We start from the raw sequence: 16,080 nt of genomic DNA on the forward strand, positions 1-16,080 counted from the left end.
CACAACTATAGATAATAACAAGTTAGGAACTATAGACTATCTCTAAATCTAATCATGCTTAAAATCATGTATGCAAATCCAAAACTATCTCTCATTTAAAAATTCCTCAAGAATTACAATCTAAAATATATTCTAGAGATTTGAGAAAAAAAAAAAAAATCAATTAAGAACTTGCAATCTACACATAAGAAATGAATTCCTTACATGTAGCAACAAGCCACACACAACCACCATGCACATTTGAGTCCATTGACACACCCAATACAATATTAAATATATAACCATAAAATTAACGCTTGAAATGATGTAATATGAAAAAATTAATAGCATATAAATCTAATACACCATGGATTTGAAAAATGTGAGTACATGCATCTAAAGGACCAAAGGGCTGAATGGGAGCAATTGCCAGCTCCACAACATACATCAAGTACGTGCATTTGAAGGACTAGGGGATGATCTAGCAAATACCTTATATACATCTCAACTTGCTTTGTGCTTAGGTCAATTTTGTACACAACAATTACCCTTATATACATCTCAAAGCATAAAAAAATCAGGACATTGAAATATAAAAAAAGAAGCAATTTGTCCATCACACAAGTTACCATTTTTATTCATACTTTAATGTGTGATTTTTATGGTTGTTGGTTGCAGCAATATTTGAACCTCTTGTTAACTCCCTCAATTGCAATACAAAGAAATGGTCATAAACACATACATTTCTAATTTTAAAAATTTAAAACAACTTTATGTCCATGTTAAAAACATCTTGCACACGTACTTTCTTGCAGAATCATCGTAGTAGTTCATTTCAGTTTTATTTCCTGCAAAAACTTCAATTTGTTTTATTGGAAGCACTTGACAATTTTCTTTAATTGGAAGCACTTGACACACAAATGTTAAAAAACAATCTTGCACATGCACTACATATTCAAAGGCCACATTCTCAATATTTGCAGAAGACATACGAACAAATAATGTTGAGTTTGAGCTAATAGCTCTAAGCAACCTCCAACTAGGCTATACGACCAGGTTACATTGCAAGCAACACTCGATGTACATTTGATTTGTAGCCCATAACCTTTTCTCCTTACTCCTCCCTGCATAATCTATTAATGGAGCTTGATTTTTTGTTTCTTTAATTTCACCAGACAATGAAATGTTTAATTAGAAAAAGTCTGGTTAACATTAAGTCCAAAGCTCATTCACAGCACAAGGAGTTGAACCATTAGAAAATGTGCTTTCAGAGCTTTCTTACAACATATATTATGTCCGTATTTGATAAAATGCAGTCCTGAATTACTAATTGGATTCATGTACCATAATTTTGAACGACATGCAAAAACTGAAGATTTTTAGCAGTTTTCGAGGACAAATATACCATAATACCTAAAATTTGTTATCAGCATGATCAGATCAGAAGTTGCCACGAATTGAAATGCAAAACTGAGGATTTTTAGCACTTTTTGAGGACAAACATATCAAGATACCTAAATTTGTATACAAGAAAATACAAATCATTCATGCGTTTAGGACATATTTGGGATTTATAACCATAATGCCAGAAAAGGTATTTACAAGGTTGTTAAATAGGATAAATTCTTAGATCAGTAGATTGGATACACATCATTAAAGGTAAGTATGCTGATTCTTACTTGTGTGTACTTGTACACATCATTAAAGGTAAGTATGCTGATCCGGGCTTATTCTTACTTGTGTGTATTGTACACACAAAGTAAAAGCTTGTGTAACCCTTACTTGAGATCATTCATACCTGAGGGCAAAGGAAAAGGACTGGGATGTCTTTCTTGAGGCCTTCACCAAGGACCAGGGACAGCTTAAAACTAGATCTTGGTAAAGCTCAAAGATTAAGGCCTCACTTATCAAGGGGTTGTATTTGTGCAACTCAAGCCCATTCCTCAGACCAAAGACAAAAGACTTTAAGGTCAGATATGGGGAATCTGAGATTACAGCCTGTAAGTGTTACAATGATAGGCCTCTCTATTACAGATTTTGCAGGCATATTAAGTCATTCAAGAAAGTAAAATGTCCAATCAAAATTTTGCATTCATGCAAGCTGAAAAAAAAGCCCTGACATCAGATACCATAGCCTCCTGACATCAGATACCATAGCCTGTGTGAAAATGAATAACATACGCTGATTAACTCAAGCTATTCAGATTTACAAAAGACCCAAATCAACCTGAAATCAGATCACCTTTTACAATTTGTGAAGTGTCACAAAAACCTAAGATTAACAACACTAATTTCAACCATAAACAATATAAAAAACTAGAATAGCAAATGCATGAAACAAAATCTAAGGGCAGCATACACATAAAGCAATTAGTACCTGCAAAAATACAATATCAAACAGTAATTCACATAAAAGGTTGACACAACTTGGAACAAAAATGCAATAAAACAAATATGTGCAACTAAATTTATGGAAAAAAAAATTAACTCTGGTAAACAAATATAAGAAGCATGACCAAACATTAATGATTTCACATGTGACTGTAATTATAAGAAATATTAGAGATTCTTTTGAACATTGGTATCTTTCTTAGAATGAAATGAGGTGGTTTGTTCAAAATAAAAAAATCAACATAATAAGAACAATCAATAATAAACTAATAAACACAAAGAGCCCAAATAAGTATATGCACAATGTGATCATAAACATAATAAAGAAGAACAAAACTAGTGCACAAGTAAGCTCTGGAAGACTTCTGAATGCAATAGACCAAGACCAAAGACAAATGCTAAAAGGAAATTGAACTCAAGTAAAGACAAACTATGACTACAAAGTGCAATTTAGAGTCACTTTGCAATCTTTAAATTATAAATTGGTTAGCCAAAGACAAGACTATGATTACAAAGTGCAGTTTACATGTTCAATCTGAAATATGCACCTTCACTCTGCAATCTTTAAATTACAAAGAAAATTACTCACTTCTTATTTATGCAGACAAGTAAACAAAGAAAATGCTTACTCTAATTATAGATAAACTTGTAATTTTAGACTTTAAGACTTCAATTTATAGGTCAAATAGGGCATAATAAAATCTTAATTTTGCAGCGAGCTTCTCTCCTCAAATATGACATTTGGTTAGCCAAAACAAAACTATACAAAGTACAGTTTAGATGCTCAACCTTTAGATGCTCAACCTGCAATATGGACCTTCTCTATGCAATCTTTAAATTACAAATGGTTTTAAGTTATCTAGACAAAGAAAATTGCTTTCACTCCTTATTTATGCAGACAAGTAAACAGAGAAAATGATTTTAGACTTGAGACTTCAATTTATAGGTCAAAAAGGAAATAAGGAAATATGAATTTTGCAGCAAGCTTCTCAATTTTTTCTTCAAATATGACATTTGGTTAGCCAAAGACAGAACTATGACTACAAAGTGCAGTTTAGATGCTCAACCTGCAATATGCACCTTCACTCTGCAATCTTTATTCTGAAAACCACATTTGGTCATGATTTAGTTTAGATGCTCAACCTGCAAATCTTTAAATTACAAATGGTTTTCAGCTATCTAAACAAAGCAAATTACATTCACTCTTTAATTATGCAGACAAGTAAACAAAGAAAATGATCTACTATTACATGCTTACTCTAATTATAGATAAACTTATGGTTTTAGACTTAAGACTTCAATTTATAGGTCAAATAGGAAACAAGGAAATCTTAATTTTGCAGCAAGCTTCTCAATTTTCTCCTCAAATATAACATTTGGTTAGCCAAAGTTTATAAAACCTCATGCGAGTTCACAAGTACTTGGGGGTGCCTAGTGGGAAGCCAAATGTGAGTTCATGAATAATTCAGGGCCTTAATGAAACTTATGAATAATGAGGATTGATATCCATGGGATCTTTAAACAAAATGAAGAAAAGTGAAATGATAATTTCAAAATCTTCAGAAGATTTTGTTTTCTTTGTAGAGTCAAACTAAATAAAATCTTAACAAGGAAAGAAAAAAAAAACATAAAATTAGAATACAAAAGAAAAATGCAACAAAGAATCTAAAATAGAACCTTTAAGCAAAATGAAACAAAAGAGCATGGCCATGCCAAAAAAAATTAGAATGACTGAAAAAGAACAAAAATTAAAATCAGAGACTGAGAGACAAAGAAAACAAATAATTGTATCAACATACATGACAACAACACTGACAGTGGCATAACAGCAATAATAGTATAACAATACAGATTCATAACTACTGATGTAAGTTCTATAGCAATTAAACAATAACAACAATAATTTGAATTCTTGACTTCATTTTTCAACTTTAAACTCATTGTGCCAAACTTCAGAGTCAGTATAGAATTACTGTGTTATTACAACAGCAATAAATATATCAGTATAGCAATATAACAACAATAAAATTTAACATGAACGAGGTGAGAGTAGTAGTACAACAAAAATAATATATAAAGAATCTAAAATAGAATCTTTAAGCAAAATGAAACAAAAGAGCATGGCCATGCCAAAAAAAATTAGAATGACTGAAAAAGAACAAAAAATAAAAACAGAGACTGAGAGACAAAGAAAACAAATAATTGTATCAATATACATGACAACAACACTGACAGTGGCATAACAGCAATAATAGTATAACGATACAGATTCATAACTACTGATGTAAGTTCTATAGCAATTAAACAATAACAACAATAATTTGAATTCTTGACTTCATTTTTCAACTTTAAACTCATAGTGCCAAACTTCAGAGTCAGTATAGAATTACTGTGTTATTACAACAGCAATAAATATATCAGTATAGCAATATAACAACAATAAAATTTAACATGAACGAGGTGAGAGTAGTAGTACAACAAAAATAATATATCATGATTCAGTTTTATAATTATTGATGTAGTTAATACTAACAACAATAGTTTGAATTCTTGATTTTATTTTTCAAATTTAATTTCAGTCTTTAACTTCAAATTTTTCAATATGTATTTAGAATCAGGTGTTTTGGTCATGATCTGATAAAATGTGGGTTTGACAAAAAAATATATATAATATTTTCCTCACTATCCTCAAGCAATGGCCTTCAGTCTACCGAACAGGTCCCCTGCCATCTCACCATCCTCATCCCCAAAATATTGTGGGACATAAGTGTTATTTTTTTTTTTTACTACAGATAACTATTCATTATCTTTCTAGTTGGCATACACCTATTCTCTCTATCAAGAAGTGACTCAAGTTTTAATCATATAAAATTTAATCTTATCAAGATAAAAAGAAATAGATTGCAAGAAAATAGAAGGCCTGCCATATGTATACAGTCAATACAAGTTGTTTAATCACAATCCATTGCAAAGAATGCTAGGAAGGCCTGGAATTCAAGTCATCAGATGTTTTATAAAATGGTTCCAACAAATTGTATAAGTAAATTCTGACCATTTGTAATCTCTACATTGACCATAAAGGACAACTACTGGAATTGTAAAAGAAATTGCTTTGAATTGTTGCAAAGGAGGATTTTTGCAATCATGGTTGGAATAGTAATTCTAAGGTTTTCTAAATGTAAACATGCTTAGAATAGAAGAAAAAATATATACATAGTTTTAGCTAGATCCTTATACGCTCAACAACTCAGATTTGCACAAAGACCCAAACCAACGTGAAATTGGATCACCTTTCATGCAGGAGTGTAAATTGTCCAAAAAAATCTAAGATTAACAAAAACAATTTTAACCACAAACAATTTAAAAAATTTGCTATGTATGGAAAAATATCCATTAATTCACGTAAACCAATTTGAACCACCCCCCTCAAAGGCCTGGATAGCAGAGATGGGAATGAGGTATCTACCCCTAAATGAGGATGACTTTATCAATGAGCCTCCGAGGGACTGTTATGAGTTGGATCCATTTAGTGACAGTTCTGCTAGAGCCTTAGGATGATGATCTTGCAGGTTGATGTCAGTGGTTACAGTGATGGAGACTATTTTTTTAGAGGTTACAGTGATTACAATGTTTAAGACAATTTTGCAGGGATTACATCTCCATGTTTGGTTACAGTGATTGACATAGTTTATGCAGAGACTCCAGTGACAGTGTATCTCAACGTCTGATTTGTTCATGATGCAATTTCTCGTTTGCCACAAACTATGTTAAGTTGGTCACTTCAGAATTTGGCTATGCTGGCTTCCGTGCCGTGTCAGATCTTCCTACTATGTTCTTAGAGTTTAGATATATGTCAGCTTTGTCTTCTCATGAGACTGTACAATTTCATGCTCACTTTCTGACTTTTGCCTTGGTTATCCAGTTGATATTGTTTATGTTTGTTGGTGGATATTCCATGGGCTGTGCTCTGTTCTCTTGAACTGTGACAGCAGCTCCAAAATGAAGCGTATTCTGCCCTAATGATTGTACACTCTAGCTCTCTTTTGGCAAATTTTTATCAATAAAAAAAGAAACGATTTTTAAGACTGGAAAATCTAACACATATTTCATAATTTTATGAGCATTGTTATTGAATCTTTTCAGATTTACGGGATGCCTGCAACAATCTACAGAAAAGAATACTTAAACCTACATTAAATTGACACTAAAAAATATATGCAAGCAAGGCTTTTAAGGTGAAGTATGAGCAAGTGAATCATCTCAATACAAACCAACTTTGGGCATGAATATAAGAAGCACGACCAAGCTAAGAACCCTGATTTACAGTTATTGTTCAAAGGAAAAGATTTAATGCAAAATAGTTTAATGGTTTCATTTGCTTTATAGAGTCGGCCTTTGGCATGCCAAAAACACTTTTGCCTATCGGTTATTCCCTGTTTCATGTGGCATTGGTTGTCTGCATGGCTTTAGCACCCGAGTATTCATATTTATCTAATTCTCTCATAAATTTGTTCTTCACCTAGATAATGGATGGTGTACATCAATATGACTGACTAAAATCATTTTATAATAAACATTATAGATTCCTTTGAAGTATTATATATTTCTTATAGTGAAAAGAGGTGGATTATTCGGAAATGAAAGCACATTTCATAGTGTTGAGATGCTTATGTAACTATTTGATAAAACATGCATGAATGAATAAGAATATTCAATAATAAACTAATAATACAAAGAGCACAAAAATGTAGAATAAAGCAGAACAAAACTAGTACAAAGAGTACGCTCTGGACAACTCTCTAACAATGAAGACCCTCTGCAATCTATGAAACACATAATTTTTTTAGCTACTTGAACAAAGAAAATGACCTTCCACTCCTTATTTATAAGACAAGTAAACAATGAAAACGATCTGGTACTACATGTTTACTTTAATAATAGATAAACAATGAAAACGATCTGGTGCTACATGTTTACTTTAATAATAAATAAACTTATAATTCTAGACTTGAAGACTTCAATTCATAGGTCAAATAGAAAACATGGAAATCTTAATTTTAAGACGAGCTTCTTAATTTCCTCCTCAAATATGAAATTTGGTTAGCCAATGTTTAGAAAACCAAATTTGAGGCTATGAAATATACAGGGTTTAGTGACACCTATATATACAGAGTAATGAAGACTGAAACCCATAGGATCTTTAAGCAAAGTAAAAATGATCATTTCAAGCTATATCAATGCCAGACCAGTAATTCACACTAATGGATAACAACATTCAATAGCAGACCAGTAAACGTAAAGAACCCCAAAACAACATAATAAACAGAGTCAAGTTGAATATTGAATTAGTTAATAAATCCTTCCAATCTTCTATGGATATAAAGAAGATAAAACTATGAGAAGCAATTTAAATACTCGACTTACAGTCTTTTCTTCGCTGTAACTCCAACCAGCCGCTCCCTAGGATGTATACTTCTCCTCATTGTTGCCCTCCTCCAATCACCATCCAAGGAAAAAAAGAAATATACAAACTACCATGAAAACTGAGAAAAGAAAAATCCAAGCACAGGAAAAATGAAAAACATAGGAGGCATGGCCATGCCATAAACATGAAACGAAAGACAAACAAAACAAACAAAAAGAACAGAATAGGAAACAATCTGCTCTGTTTCTCGAATAAATTGCCCATATATAGAAGAGGTGACAGGTGCTTTTTTCAACGGTAACATTACACCATTCCCTGCCAATCGTTGATCTGATCTCATCGCAAGGTTATGGATTGAGTACCGTTGAGGGCTGATTTGAGTACCGTTGAGAGATGAGAACAAAACCCTCATTCCCTGTTTGAAGGCATGTGCATTTTGAAAGCAGAATTTGATGTGTTTTTTCTTGTTTTTTTTGGTTGAATAAAGGTTTAGGCTGTAAATTGTATTTAATTATAAATAAGCAAATAGAGTATCATATCTTAAAATATTTTACTCCAAAAAAAACACATCAAACTTTGCTTTAAAAAATTATATGATTGTGCTTATATGAATTTGACGTGTGTTGCAATCTACATACTTTTATTCAAGGTATGTAGGAATTCTTTCATTGTTTATTAAATTTATTTAATTTAGCAATCATCTAATATACTATCTGGTTAAATCAACTGAAAGAATTTGTTTGGCTTATTTAAATTTGTGAATCTTTTAAATTGTAAGAGGGTTTAATCAAGTTAAATGTTATTTTACGTCTGAATTCATTATAAAGTTTTTTCTTTTCTTTAAATTATATAAAATGACATTTTAATTTAACTAAGTTAAATATTACATTTAATTTTTTAAAAAATATTTTTTTTAGAGGAATCATGCTTAAGTCATTTCAAGAGTGAATCTAAAATTGGTTGAAACTTAATTAATAATCACTTCAATACAAATCTAGTTTGTAGCAACTAAGTATTCCTATCTAAAATCTAGGTTATTCTTTAGTTTATCAATCTTTATTCCATGCATCCCTATTCTTAATTAATTTAATTTGGTTGATAGGTGTTAAGCTCAACATGGTTTTCTTATGAAATGGGGTCTTATGAGCTTCCACTAGAGTGCTAGTAGGTATAATTACATTATGTGGACTATAGAAAGGTGTGAGATGGTAGCATACATCTTCCTTATGTGTTGTTTTTATTTGATTGACATGACGAGTCATATTTAATTCATCTCATGCATCATGCCCATACATTACTCATGTTGTTAAAATTTAGTAGTGCACAAGACATCGAGAGTCTTGTTGAATGAATTATCAGCATGTATCCTTCCAATTAATGTGAATATGTCATGCCCCTGACTTGTGGAATATATCATAACTTCTATAGATGAAATTCAAATGTTGAAGTAATGAATTTTAAATACATATGCATACAAACAAATTCATAATCATGCATATGTATTTTAAATTCGTAATCATGCATATGTATTTTAAATTCGGCATATATAACAGATTATATAAATACTAGCATACAATGCATAGGTTGAACATATACCACAACAATAGTTATTATTAATATTAGTTGTTTGATATGAGGAATCTAGATCTGGTCTATTACAGGTCTGATCCTTTGCTTGTATTTGTTATTCTTAATAATCTTTTCTTGAATGGATGATTGTTGTAGATGTGGATTCTATGGGGGCTCTTCTCAAAATGATTGTTTGTTCTTCCTTGATGTTGATTGTTTAACCCACATCTTGTATGGATAAGTAATCTCCTTATTGTTGCCATATTATTCAAATCAAATCTGCAATTCTAATTATAGGTAAAAAGTTATTTTTCTTTTTTTCCCTTCATCCTTTCTACATGCCTCTCTAATTGGATTCATTCTCCCTCTTATATCTACAAGTGAGAAGGAGTCACACCTTTTCACTAATCACATTGCCCTTGCAGGGATGCCTCCCTTCATAATCGTTCCCCCCGTTGTATTATTTAATTTTGATTCTCTTTTATTTTGATATAATTGTTGCCTAGCAAACATCCTTAAATATCCTTGATTAACTAAGTTGGCCTCCCTTTAGTTAAACCTCAACTGGCTTATTTAAGCCACAGGGGCTATGTAAAAGAATCTTATATGGCCACAAATATGTTACTCCAAGTTGGCCCTATTTAATTATTTTGTTGCCTAGGATATTTTATAAGGTTGACCCTAGGAACATCTTATCCTAGGTTGGCCTTATTTAATTAGTTTATTGCCTGAGATATTTTATAAGGTTGGCCCTAGGAATATTCATTAGTTCAACATCTAAATTTCATTTATAAAACTCATGATATATTCCATAGGATAAAGGCATGATGGTCCACCCTTCCCAAAATTGTTTGTCCTCAAGCAATATCAATTTTACCTAAATCTTTCAATGTGAGAGTCCCTAAACTATCCCTTGGAATTTTGTCATCCTTAGACACTCCTAGTAACTTGTTTTTTCCCTTTCTCTAAGTGATTTTTAATAATTTAGGGCAAGTTTTCTCTCATCCTTACAAAGGAAGAACAAATGACCAGTAACTAAATTAAAGATTGGTTTCTCTCTTGTATTGGTAAGGGAAATATTAAGTGGATCTAACATGTGAATATTTCTTTGAGTTGAAGAAAGGGTAAGCTTTCCATATTTTAAGATGAGGATTAGAATCATGACATACATATATGACCTTAATGGGTAATGTTTTTGCTTAATGTTTGGATTTTTACCCTAGATACAAACAAAGAACTATTGCAAGGTGTGCAGCCTTGATCTCCGTGTGTTGTGCAATGCAAGCGACGGGTTTGCAACATAGCTTAACCACCTCTCATGGATTCTATGTGTCACGCGGTTGTATTGTGCATTAACAGATTGATCTTTTTTGTGCAATGACAACTGTGTTTCCAACAAGTGGTATCATAGCTTGGTCACGGGTTCAAACCCCTCACTTGCGCTGGGGGGATTGTTGCAAGGTGTGTGTCCTTGGTCTCCTTGTGTTGTGCAGTGAAAGCGATGGGTTTACGACATGGCTTAACAACCTCCCGTAGATTCTATGTGTCACGCAATTGTATCAGGCATTAACAGGTCGATCTTTTGGTGCAACGACAACCATGTTTCCAACAAGAACATTATGGTGATATTGTTGGAAAGAGGCACTGTACCGGTAGAGATTAGTGCATGAGGAATGTTTCAGAGTTGTCATTGATGGCAACTTAGATCACAAATCACATCTGGTATATGTAGAATTGTTCTACCAGAAGTTTGATATTCATTTTTCTTAAGTTTGGAAGGTGGAATACAGTATGCGGCAAAGTATGAACTTACATTGAGGAGAACTCTATTTTGGTTGCATAGTTTTGGTTGTGGTGGAAGAGGTAGTTGATTGGATGTTCGAGATAACTTATTTCACAATCCTAGCCTCTAGTATTGATTCTCGTGCAAGATAGAAGATCTGGTATCTGGTATTTCAGGAAGAACAAGGTTATTTTGGTGTACCACATTATGTGGAATCTTTGGGATGATTTCAGTGATTGGTTTTGAGCTTGAGGTGGTCGAGCTGACATTTGAGAAACATATTAAAAATTTGTTTAGGTCCGCATATGGATTTGTAATTGGATTGAGCTGACTTATTGTTACACATTTCATGTTGCGTGTTATACAGTTTTTGGGCCGACATGGAATTGATTTAATTTGATTGTGTGGATATAAGATCGATTTGTATGAGCATTTTGAAGATATATGTGGGTGTGTGAAGAGTGTATGAGTGTTGGTGTACAGTTTCACATGCGCTATCTTTGATTTAGTGCTCTGGTGTATGACAAAGCAGCAAAACAGAGCAATGAGAATAAGTGAAGTCACTCACTTTGTGCTTAACCCAAACTGCATTTTGGCATTTGTAAATGCTACTTATCAGTTCAAACATTCTTTTTGTCATTGTAAATTATCTATAGGATAGTGAGTCCTCCCAGGTTGTAGCCCTCTTTTGTAATTGAGCAATGAGATATAGGTAGTGTGCCTGAATGCATGTGTGTTCCCCTCTTGTAATATTTTTATACTCTTGATCACATTATTATAGTATTATAATATTGTGTTACGGTTTTGTGCTTGTTTGCATTTAGTTTCTGCACTTTTCTTTTATTCATTTGTATCTGATGGTTTAAGAATCAGTTTAAGAAAGTTGTTAATTGCAAAAAACCAATTCACCCCCCCCCCCCTCCTCTCAATGTTCATTGATTCCAATAAATAAATCGTAGATGATATCATCTAGCTTTTTAAAATGATACCTGACTTCTCCAATAGAATCTCTGAATGTGTGTTAGGAGGTAATATTATTTTGGATCAAGAAAATTGAACATTGAGAGCAATAAATCCTCCATCCATAGATGTGTTTTAGTTTCTTATTTGATAATTGACCATAACATAACTATGTCAAGTAAGAGTGTCCCATGGATGAAATGACCATGCTAACAATACATCATAAAAATGGAGACTTTAGGAATGTGTTCACTGAACTCATTATTTGTATAGTAGATGTACACTAACACAATTGTTTGAGAGAGGGTGGACTATAATGAGTTTGATTTTTTAATATGTGTAAAGAAGCCTAACTAATTACTATGTTTCATCATGCTATGTACTTTATTTTTAATAATTTTTTAATATGGTGTTAGTGATGTCTCACAATGTGTGATAGCAGTTTGTGAAATGATAAGTATCGTTACTTATGACTACAATAGTGAGAAAACCCTAAATGATGTTTCACTCCATCATTACATGTGATATATATAGATATGTCTAGGTTTCTTGATTTATATGTTGCTGGATGGTTATGTCTAAGTCAATGGCTAAGAGATCTTATGACAATTGGTGAGAAAAATAGGGGCCACATCATTTATGACAGAAGTTTTGCTCTAAATAGTTCTAGAAGATGTTGTGAAAACTTAAATTGATATCAATACTATCTATATAAATAATGTTTGATGCTTATTGAATTTCATATTGATATATGTGACATGACAAAATTGTCATCTAACTTGGGGATTAAGATGTCTAGTTATGGCTCAAAAGAGGTCCAGATTGCGTTAGGATACTCGTGCTACAAGAATGTGGAAATACCCAGTAACTTCCCTGACAAACTCTATAAGCTTACTTAGCCATGTATTTGAAATTTGGGTAATAATATTTCAACCAAGTGGATTTCAAAAGGGGACTGCTAAGTCTTGTATTGTAAAATTGTCGCAAGTGTGATTGAGGATGGAACTATTATTGTAGACTGTCCCTCACATGTTTTTATTATTATTGTCCTATGACTTAGCACCTTGCTATTATTTGTCATGAATATATTGTGAACAACTATTTTTCTCAACACACTTTTGATCATATAGGGGAACAAGATTATATAAGTGTGACAAAAAATGAAGCCATCTAAAATGAGTGATAATTCCATATCTCCATTGTTTATAGTTCCCCTTCTTCAAGATGATCAAAGGATAATGAAATGAAAAAACCATTATAGATAATGACAATTCTTCAAAATCTTGAAGATAGAATTATCACATGAACATAGAAACCTCCAAATATGATAAGAAACTCAAAATTAAGCCACCCACAAATTTTACTTCTCCATGTGTCAAGATGACTGGGTTATCGAGCAAAAGCCACAAATAGAAAAAATCAATAGATAGCACTTGGTGTTGAATTCGTAAAAAGTGCATAGATTGAATGATCTAGAGCTCCTCAATACCTTTCCAACATTGAAAGAATTATGGAAATTAAAGATTATGGAAAAAAGTTATGAGCTAGAGAGTCTAAAAATAAGGGTTAAATTCAATTTACAACAAATGCTAGTAAATGACAAAATCAAGCAGATTAACTAGTACTACTATCAAGTCGGTGGAACTAGATTTTCAATGATTTTTGGATTACAAAATTCTAACTCCGTATGCCCAAGATATGCTCTGTGGTAAAAAAATATTATGTGGAGCCCAATGAAAAAGAGGGGGCCAGATTAAGCCTTAGGCAGATTGACCCCTAGGCATGATATGACTAGAATGCTTCAAAATGCAAAAATAAAAAATCTTTATTCTAGCAATATCTCAATTCTCTAACATGGGAAGGGTTTACAAGGCCATAACTTTAATACGATGTTGGACCAATAAAGAACCCATAATGAACTTGTGCACACTTCAAAGGATCAACCAAGAAACATGCCTTCTAGAAGAGAATGTTCGAACATGAGGTTGAATTGAAATGATATGAAAATGATTCAATTGATATGATACTATGTACAAATAAGCCTAGCTTATACATGCAAGGTGATGAGGTAGGATTACAATCACCTTGTTACCAATATTAAATGCATGATGCATAATAATAAATGCCTAAAGAAATATTAAATAATGAGACATGGCCTCATATCTTCTACAATTCCACCTAGGAAAACTAACACAATCCAATGAACATTATTAAATGACTAGTTACATAAAGTAACTTTATGAAAACTAACTCGTGTCAACTAAGCCTTAGTAATGTTAATGTTTAAATGGCATTTAATGACAACTAACTATCACGTATGCCTACTGAACTTAATATGTGAATAGGTTTTAACTATGAACTAGTTAGGTTATAGCCACATTCAAACCAACAATTTTAAGACTACACATAAATGCAATGAAAATTTCAATGACTATTCATGTTTGATAAGGAACTTAAAAAATTCAACCACTTGTGCATGTCAAAGACATTCCTTTCATAATTTATTCATTCATAAATATGAACAAAATTTGTACCATAGCTCAAGTACCCATTGTATTCATATAAACATAGGGTTAGCATCATCTACATAGTTATTCAATTAATAAAGAAATCATTCAAGTTATACAATTTGATTTCAAAACACCTAACCCTTTTGTTTATACATCACCATCTAATTGCACTATGAGCATCACTCATGATGTTAGTTTCAAGGTAGTCCTGAAGTATTCAAATTTCTCATATCAGATCATATCTCAAGGAAGATTCATTGTCCACTTAGTACTATCTTTACCTCATAGCTCAAAATTTAATGTGTAATTCAAAATACATCAGAATAGCCAAAATTTATTCACAAAATAAGACTTACACAATGGGGTTTATATTGATGAACAACCATAGGTACTGTAGACATTGAAAAAATGTCTTTTTCATCATGCACTAATTATTCGTCCTAATTAATTAAGTAATTCTTTACTTATTTAATTAAGCTAATTATTCTTCTAAACTAACTCAATCAGGTTATTCAATGCTATTAATAATTCAATTTCTATTCTTTAATTAATTAATCAATCAAACCCCTTTTTCAAATATTAATTAAATAATAATTATTTAATTAATTACGATTAATTCCCTTAATTAAATAATCTTTATTATTTAATTAATTATATTTCCAATGTTTAAATAATTTCATTTAAATTATTTAATTAGTTAACTTTATTCCTCCAATTCCCCAAATTTGAATTTCAAATAATTCCATCTAGTTTCATTTCTCTTAAATTCGCAATTCCTCAAATGTGGATTTCAATTAATTTCATCTAATTCCAAATCATCAAATTAACATTTCACCGAATGTGAATTTCAGTTAATTTCATGTGCATTTCAACATTCGAAAGTCCAAATTCAAATCCAAATTGAAAATGAAAATCAAATTCAATTTCAATCTCCTACAACACATGTTGAAATCATAACTGATTGATCAAATCGGTTGACTAATTAGTTAACTCAGTTAACTCTCAAATCTCCCCTTTTCACTCCAAATCACCTTATTTGACTAATCAATCAAATCAGTCATCTCCCTAATCTATAGTTCACTATCTAATCTATTTAGTTGACTACTCAAACAAATGAGTTAACAAATCAATCAACTCTGTTAACTGATCAATCTAAATTAGTTCACTCTCAATCGAGACTTGAGTTCAAAATCCCTCCCCATCTGTGTTGAAAATCTATATAAACATCATTTTTCTCAATTCAAGCTAGATCACACTTTTCAAAGCAATTGCCAATCTATGGAGGAATTTTAGTGCAATACCTGAGAGCCACCCACATAATTTCGAAGAAAAACAATGGAAGCTACAATGCGATTGAGGGGGTTTTTCAATTATTTAATTGTTTAATTCTTTCATATTTACATTTATTCTATTGGTTTATGTTTGATTTTATTTAATTAGTTAAGGATCTGTGATCGTTGTTA

At 31.8% G+C, this 16,080-nt stretch overlaps 1 long non-coding RNA gene across 1 annotated transcript; it reads right to left on the reverse strand.

Moving 5' to 3' along the window:
• Positions 1–312: 312 nt before the first annotated feature.
• LOC131033327 (uncharacterized) lies at positions 313–8,251 on the reverse strand. Its single transcript, XR_009103596.2, has 3 exons — positions 7,795–8,251; positions 3,438–3,521; positions 313–2,137 (listed from the first exon to the last, which is right to left on the reverse strand). It is a non-coding gene; the product is annotated as an uncharacterized LOC131033327 (long non-coding RNA).
• Positions 8,252–16,080: the final 7,829 nt, after the last annotated feature.

This window comes from Cryptomeria japonica, chromosome 6, assembly GCF_030272615.1.
Source record: "Cryptomeria japonica chromosome 6, Sugi_1.0, whole genome shotgun sequence".
In the NCBI taxonomy this organism is placed as follows: domain Eukaryota; kingdom Viridiplantae; phylum Streptophyta; class Pinopsida; order Cupressales; family Cupressaceae; genus Cryptomeria; species Cryptomeria japonica.